The sequence below is a fragment of the Octopus bimaculoides genome, chromosome 12 (assembly GCF_001194135.2).
Source record: "Octopus bimaculoides isolate UCB-OBI-ISO-001 chromosome 12, ASM119413v2, whole genome shotgun sequence".
Classification (NCBI taxonomy): Eukaryota; Metazoa; Mollusca; class Cephalopoda; order Octopoda; family Octopodidae; genus Octopus; species Octopus bimaculoides.
The window spans coordinates 5,417,119-5,425,950 of NC_068992.1; positions in this window are offsets into that span (position 1 = coordinate 5,417,119).

Sequence of the window (8,832 nt, forward strand, 5' to 3'; positions counted from 1 at the left end):
ATATATGTATATATAATGTATGTATGTATGTATATGTATGTATGTATGTATGTCATACATATAGACATCCGTCCTTAGACATCAGAAATGCAACACAATTTAAAACGTCTGGGTCAAATGAAAGAGGTTTATGGAAAACATAATATGAAATTAATAAAACAACTAAAACTAAAAACTCAAAATAAAATATTCTCTATAGTTTCCTCACAATAGTTTCTTCGCTAAAAATTATCCAGATATTTTAAGTACCTCAAATACAATCGGGTCAAATTTGAGGAAAAGTTTCTTGAAAATAGTAACTGTCACTTATGTTCCAAACAATCAACTTCAACAACTATTTCAACTATACTGATCTAATTTTACTCCCAACTACGTAACTTATACAGACCAAATTAGTTTTACTCTCAACTACGTAACTTATGCTGACCAATTTTTACTCCGAAAGATGATGCAATGGTACAAAATGAGAGAAATTAACAAGTAGTCATGAAATATTTAATTTGGCACCGATACAAAATGTGCCCCACTTCCATATAGTAATTCTAATTATTTAATAGGATGACGAAAGCTATATTATAAAATAAAAGAGGTAAAAGTTTTTATTTAATAAAACATTTGAATATATATGCAATAATTCCAACACTGAAAAACAATGCTTTTACATGTTCAAATATAATTATAATTAAAACGAACTTTAAAATGTTTCTTTACAAAGTTGCTTCATTAAATAAGATCACCAGTTTTCAAACGCTCGCTGAAATAAATTTAGAAGTAGAAATGTGTGTGCGTATGTTTAAGTGTGTGTGCGTGCGTGTGTGTGTGTGTATTCCTTTAGCTGCTATCGGTCAAGCCAAGGTCAAGTTCAGTCATGCGTTGAAAACGGAAGAATTTGGCCTAGTTTGGCCTAGAGACCATAGCATTTTTCTATCAATATTTTTTTCTTTATACTTAAACATTCTCTTTTCTCTGTCGTCCCAAAAGCAGCTACAATTCCTGTGGGAGGGGCTAGGTTGAATTATTTGGTGTTTCTAAAGTGTCAAAAATTTATGGGCATTTATCATAAAAGAGAATCTATTACACTTTTTAAGAAGTGAAGATACCATTGTCTGTTGAAAAAGAGCCTCATCATGCCTGATTGCGGGAAAATGAGGGGACCTACGGTATTGAGTGCTACATATATTTCCTAGCAGGGTCCCCTAATATCTAGATGCTCGGGACAATTATATATATCTGCACCATATATATAAATCCGGCCTGTATATATTCACATATGAACACAGACATACATAACTACACATATTGTATTTATCAATGTGTGTGTGTGTGTGTGTGTGTGTGTGTGTGCGCGCGTGTGTGTGTGTGTGTATGTATGTGTGTGTGTTTCTGTGTGTGTGTATGTGTGTGTGTGTATCTGTGTGTGTGTGAGCGCGTGCGAGTGTGTACAATAGAGTAAACAAAGCCCAATAGAAATAGTGATTTCCTTGAGAATGATCTTCGATTTTTGCATGGCTGGATCGTAACCGAGCGGAGAACATTTATATTTCAGAATAGCATAATAATAGGAGATATCTATCTATCTATCTATCTATCTATCTATCTATCTATCTATCTATCTATTTACATAGATATGCAAATATACATACGTATGCATATATGTATACGCACACGATCGAATACGTACTGGGATCGATTTATTAGACTAAAACCTTTGAAAAGGGCGCCCCAGCATGGCCGTACTGAAATACCTGAATCGAGTAAAAGACAAAAGATATGCAATATTCTTCCATTTTTAACACATTTTTTCGAAATACTTTTCTCAACTCCCAAATACCAAATTACTGCTAAATAACGAATCACTAATCCTTTTCATTGAACTTAACCGCATTTCATTTGATCAGCAATCATAATGCGAGGACTACTTAAAACTGTTCGTGTAAATATAAATGGTGACATTATGGATATTGTTCACGCACTGTCAGGGTCCCGGTAAATGATATGGATATATCTGTATGCATGTGTGTGCGCGTATATATATATATATATATATATATATATATATATATATATATATATATATATATATATATATATATATATATATATATATATACCCACACACATAACATATTCATATATGAATAATTAATACACGACTCAGGCAAACGCATGGGATCAGAAAATGCAGTCAATATATAAGCATATATGGACATTCCGCCTTATTTTAGGGTAAAACAAATAACACGATTCTCATAAAAACTTCTATATTCTGTCGTATGGCAAAGCAAGAATCTAGAGCGTGACATAATGTAGAGAATTAAACATTATTTCTCTTTTGTGCAAATATTCCAGCAAACAGCTCCGGAATTTGGCATCAAAAATCAGACAGGATTACGCAGAATATTAATGAACAAAATAAATAGCCAGAAGTAAACATACCCACAACAATTTCGTAGAAGCATTGATGTTTATACTCATTTTGTCAATTCGCATCGCCATCCATGTGCAGGTTTCCAACAAAAAACAAAAGCAACAAAATAATGTATAAATAACACAACAAATTAATGAAACATTCATGCGTGCGCACATAACACACATGCAAAACGACGTATTCACATGTCATATATTGAATATTCATGAAATACTGCATGCAGCACTATGTGTTTAGTTGTACATATATGTGTTGAGTATCTACGCTCTAATGTTATGTACTGTACATAGGGGAAAATATGCAATACGTCTGCATATGCGCATATACTAGACCGTTTTAAATGTACATTGTATGAAAGTGCATAGTATTTATGTATATGGATACGAAATAATTGATGCTTTTGCATAAATTTGTATATGTGAATGTGTATAGTGGAGAAAGTTTCCGCTTGTTTGAGAGTATATTTTTTTTATATTTCAATGCATAACGAAATAAATACCATGTATATAGATTCATATACATGATATACTTGCACACAGACATACACACACTTACTAACACACAGGATTAATTATCAGAGAGTTCGGGGTTCAACCTATGCTTTGTTACGTCTTGGATTCGAATAACCCACATTACAATCGGAGTCGACTTTATCTCCAGTGGTTGCAGGATGTCTAACGACGCTTGGGGGAGGAGGATTTGTTACTGCTGCTCAATCTATTGTTATATGTAAACTATGTTTATACATATTTGCTGTTGTGTAACGAAGCTGAAATAAAGTAGGTGATCGACAGACTAGAATATTATGACAATCAAAGCCACAACTTGATGTCTCTAAACTTTGGAATGGTTTCCTATTATGAAATTTTAATAAATTTGTTTGGACATGAAAAATAAAGAAATGTCTCCATAAGTTAATTCATCGAATTCATATAAGCAACATTATTTGGTTTAGTATAACGTTTAATGCAGAAATATTAATGTATCTGTATGTGTACGTGTATATATATATATATATATATATATATATACCCAAAGCATATACGAAGCGTTTATGTATTCGTGTGTATATGTGGTTCTATATATACAAATGTATTTCTATGCACACGCATCTCACCTCATATATATGTGTATGTGTGTGTATGTATACATACATTCTTACACACACACAAACACACACATACACACATACACACACACACACACATATATATATGGATATATATATATATATATATATGTGTGTGTGTGTGTGTGTGTGTGTGTGTGTGTGTGTGTGTGTGTGTGTGTGTGTGTGTGTGTGTGTGTGTGTGTGTAATTGTGAAATCGTGTGAATATGTATATGCTGCACATGATAGTGAGCGTGTTTCATTATTTTATAATATTTGACTGTAAACCTAGAAACAGAATTATATATATTTCAATACATACATATAATATTAGCACGAAAGAATGAAAAAAGAGATTCGGATATTTCTAGTAAGGATGATTATTATTTTCATATCCATTTTACATGCAATATCTATATTTAATGTCACATATTTCTCTCGCATTCTAATTGTAAAGACCTGAAATTTGTCTAGGAAACAAGTATTTGTTAGAATAAGATTTACAAAAAAATAATGTCAATCATTTGCTTTATCTATTTACCATTCTCTAGCTAGAAGTTTTAATATTTCCTGCTTTTTATGTATTTTTTCCAATTTTGGCATTTAGTTATCTGTCTAAAATTAACATTTATTACCGTCTTAGAGAAACGAATGTTGTGGAAACGTGTTGAATATTGATGTCATCATAAATATGAAGAACTGGACATTAATAAATTTACTTTGAGAGGGGTTTAATTTTTCACACTTAAATGTAATAAATCTTTACTATATAGTTGGAATATATTTCAGATTTATGTCATCATAAAACCAACAATGATAGTGCTTTTGTTGTCAGTAGTAATGTCTAAAATTTTATTTATCAGATAAATTATGTAAATAAATTTTTTCAGACAATGTGAAAACCAATGTTTTCTTTCACGAAAGTACTCGGACAGTCTATAAAGTTTGTCTCCTGGGACAGAATTCGTTTGATTCGTTGCAAATGAAGTGAATGTATTAGGCTGTACAGAAATGTAAATTAAGTCAATGTTTGGAAGTAATGGTCAAAGAAACGTAAGAAAACTTTGTTTATGAGCAAAATGATGTGACTAGATTCATAGTGAAGGAAATCATTTAAGTGACTGAGATTGAAATCATAATATGCTGAAAAAGTTTCGCAAAAGCATAAGCAGCATCTATTCGATCTCAAGTTTTAGCGATTAAAGAACATATTGATGCATTTAACATATGCATTACTACTATTCACATTCCATTTATTCTTTGCAAATCATAGAACAGTTATAAGATTTTTTGTCAAATCAGTTTCGTTAGGAAAAGGCTTTTGTCACAGGGAGGCACATGAAACGCAAACGACTGATTCTGTTACCATGAAATTGATGTAAATTGATGTAAATTTACAGAACTAAGTTTTGCATAACTAAAAAATAATCTCTGAGACAAATAGAAATCTCTCCAATTACACATATATATATATATATATATATATATATATATGTATGTATGTATGTATATATGTATGTATGTATGTATGTATGTATGTATGTATATATGTATGTATTTATGTATGTATGTATATATATTTGTAGCAGAATACTATCCAATGATGGTGAAGATTAAGAGACAAAAAAGTTTCCATTCAGTCGTAATACATATAAAATGATTAAAATTATATTAAATTTCTTATAGAAGTAAAACAGGAGGAAATGTATTTACTTATACTGCATTAATGTTATCACACAGATATAGACGGCAATAAAGAAACGCTTCTCGCGTGGATTTTATTCGCGTCATATTTAGAGAAGCGTAATGCTACATATGTATATCTCTCTTGAATATCTGCGCTTGCAGAAATTTGAGAAAAAAATAATTAAAAAAATAAAGCGTCTATATAGCCAAGAAATAATACTGACTCGTTTCATCAGCGAACGTTTAATCTATATTTTCCAGAATTTAAAAAGTATTTCTTAGTTTGCAGTCACGCATTCTTTAGGAAATGGAAAAAAAAAATAGTAAAACAAAACCTAGCGAAACATCACTACAAATGAATATGTATTCGTTCTGATTGGAAATATATAAAATCGATTTAGATGTTCATTCAATACAAGCAGACAGAGATATGCGCACACGCGCGCACACACGCACGCACACACACACACACACACACACACACACATATATATATATATATCTATATGCACATATTTGCACACATACATTTATAAGTGTGTGTGTGTATACAGCGATAAATGTGCGCACATATATAATCTGGTAAAATACTGTTATAAATAGTCATTATCGATATTTAAAATTTGTTTTTAAATTTATAAAATAAAAATGTATTGAACTAGTTTTGTCGATGCAATGAAACAAATAATTTACATAGACAGAAATACATGTTATTTTTAAATGCAATATTATATGTAAAATATATTTGAATTTCTCAGAAAATAAAATAGTAAAATGGTATAAAATTGAAAATAATATTTTTTTCTAATATCTATTCGAAATTTAAATTATATGAATATATTTAGAACTACATGTATGAGATTATTTTTCACATGTATTTACTTAAAAATTTACTTGTGTGCAGTAATTTGTTCGTATATTTTGATTGTCTTGTTTTCCTTTCGTTCCAAATACGTCACGAGCAAAATATTTTGACAGTAAAGTATGAATAATAGCTTTAACATCTGTAGAATCATGCAAATCTAACTTTATAAAATATGAATAGTTTAAAAGGTGTGCTTATATGTGCGAGTGTTTTTATGCTATTGTTCTCCCTTTTATGTACAGGCATTTTTACATATAGACAATATAGAGTTGTTTTCGTAATATCTCATCGATATTGAAATATATGTTATTAATGAATGTTCCAATGTTTGTTGCAATAGAATCTTTTCCATATGGTCCAGTAAAATATCATCACTTTATTGGTTACAATTTCAAATTCTGCTTTCTCGTCTTAAATGCAACTCATTTTTCTAGTTGGTCTCATTTGCTGAACCGCTGCTACAGGGACGTGAATACACCAATACCAGTTGTCGAGCGGTTGTGGGGTGTGGCAAATTGAGACAATTGTTTTGTGTGTCTCTTTGCCCCCCATTTTTTTCTCTTTTTTGCCCCCAGTTTTTTTTTCTCTCTTTTTTTTATGCATTTACCTTATTATTCCCCTTCTCTTCGGATCCTTTTTCTGTGTGTCAATTATTTTCTTTTCTTTTCGTTTACTTATCACTTGGAGCACATAGAAATACAATAACGCCCAACATTTATACTTTTTCTTATATATCACTCAGTGGAAAAATCAAGTTTAAGTGGGGAACACAACTATGGACTACCAAAATAGAATGGCCATGCTCTAAAATCTTGGAACCTGACTTAGGATTGCATGTTGTTCACTGGCATGGGTATGAAAACATGATTTTAGCCCTGTGTATTTCTGTTAACAGAGAGCAGAGAAATGGCATGAAGTATTTTGCCAGGATTGACAATAACTCATTAAAATGTCTTTATATGCGTGTGTTTGTGTGTGTGCGTGTGTGCGTGCGTGTGTGCCTGTATGTGTGTATAGGCACGTGTACGTAAGAGAGTGTATACCCATACACACGACTGGAGTCAAAATATAATTTACCCTTCTCTACTTGTATTAACAAACACCACAATGAGCTTTATGTGTGTAGGTATGTATACGTATACACACACAAGAAGTCAAAATATAATGCAAATAAGAAATACTTTCTGAATTGTCCTCACATCATTTAACAATTATTTTATATACGCGAAGCCATGTCGTATAGTATTATGGAATAGTCTATATAAGTACGGAGACTATATTCTTGGAGATATTTGATTTCATTAAACGACATAAGAGTTTTTCTTTTGTATTCTTATACTTATATAATATATTTTCATAATGATTATATTTTCAGAAAATGAGCATGTGATATATTTAAAATTCACAATCCGAATTATTTATTTAAAAACAAAAATAATTAATGTTACTAATTTAAGCATGTTTCATTTATGAGAAAGTAAACAACAATAAATTTAGCATTTATGGATATTTTTTATCTCTTAATATAAATAAAATATTTAATAGATTTGCGATGTATGCGTAATTAGTCTGTGTAGGGATAATCTCATTAACTTAATACAATATTCACTTCATCAGAATATTTCTTTGCATAAATGGATGCTAAATGGTATTATGCGTGTGTGTGTATGCGCGCGCGCTCGGTCGTGTGTATGTGTGTGCATGTGTTAGAGAGAAAAGTAATATATTGAGAAAAGTAAGTCGTCGGAATTTTGGAATTTTTATTTCTTCATTATTATTAGCGCTTTCTTTCCTTTCTCGAAGTGCTCCAATAAAATTTTGTGAATGTACAAACAGCTTGTTCATTATATCAAACACATGTTTTTTTTCTTTTTTTTTTTTGGGGGGGGGTTAGAAGAGAATACTATTTTTTTGTTTTTGGTGTAAGGTTCCATAACAATGGAGATGGATATATAGATGTATAGGTAGGTATATAGGCTGATAGATAAATGGATAGACAGGTAGATAGATAAAATTTTGTTGAAAGACCTTGTACTACTTCTATCTCCGAGACATGGTAATTATTGTTACTTAGCTGAAATCGCCGTCAAATAATCTACGATTTGGATTACTAAGAATATAATTTGCAGAATACAAGCTATAACTAACGTATAATGATTCTGAAAGTAACAAATCATTTGTCATATATGGAAATGTAAGTAAACATTTGATCAATCGGAATATGAAATATTCGTTATGATTATGCACAAAATAATATGGTAAATGCAAAAATAAATTAATTTTGTGGTTGTAAAATTTAATGCTTATAAAAGAGTAAAATCATAAACGGAAGAAATAACTCAATAAATACATGCAGCTTTAAAATATTAAATTATTGGACAACGTTCTGAAAATTCTTGCTAAAAAAGTAATTACATACATGATCCGTGTGTTCGTTATCCCCAAATACATTATGGAAGAGATAAGCAGTAAAACCAAAGCTAGATATACATCATACATGATCAATTGGGTTGACATTGGAAGGAATATTTCATCGAAAATATAAATCACGTGTGTGCGAAATGCAAATATACATTATTCTCTACAGCTGCACACATTTATACACTCATACACACACACATATATGTGTATGTATATAAGTATGTATAGACACATATGTATGTATATACACATATGCATGCATATACGAATATATATACATATAATTATATATAAATATATATATATATATATATATATATATA